This window comes from Echinops telfairi, unplaced genomic scaffold (assembly GCF_000313985.2).
Source record: "Echinops telfairi isolate 266 unplaced genomic scaffold, ASM31398v2 ScPeMD7_7424;HRSCAF=8462, whole genome shotgun sequence".
Taxonomy (NCBI): Eukaryota; Metazoa; Chordata; class Mammalia; order Afrosoricida; family Tenrecidae; genus Echinops; species Echinops telfairi.
The window spans coordinates 8,057,232-8,057,769 of NW_022111324.1; positions in this window are offsets into that span (position 1 = coordinate 8,057,232).

Sequence of the window (538 nt, forward strand, 5' to 3'; positions counted from 1 at the left end):
TTTCAGATTTGCCTTTCTGGACGTTTCAGATAGACAGTTTTGTGTGACTGATTTCTTACTTAGCATGTTGTGACAGGTATTATACCTCATTCCTTTTGTTATTAGACGATGCCCTGCTGTATGGATGCATCATCGTTTGCCTCTCCATTAATTAGTTGATGGGCACTTGGGTTGTTTCTACCTTTTGGCTATCATGGCTACTGTTGCTATGAACACTGATGTGCAAATTCTTGTTTGTGATAGATACTACTTTATCTCCATTTTTCAGATGAAGAAATTGTTATACAGCTAGGAAGGGGTGTGGTGTACTCATTACTTGTTGGGCTGCTAATCACAAGCTCAGTAGTTCAAACCCAGCAGCCAGTTCCACAGGAGAGAGATGAGGCTTTCTACTCCCATAAAATGTTACCGTCTTGGAAACCCACAGGATCAGTTCTACCGTCCTATAGGCTTGTTATGAGTTAGAATTGACTTGAGGTTTTTGGAGTTTATGGGGAACTCCAGACTTACCCCATGGTAAGGTTCCTGTCCCCATCAC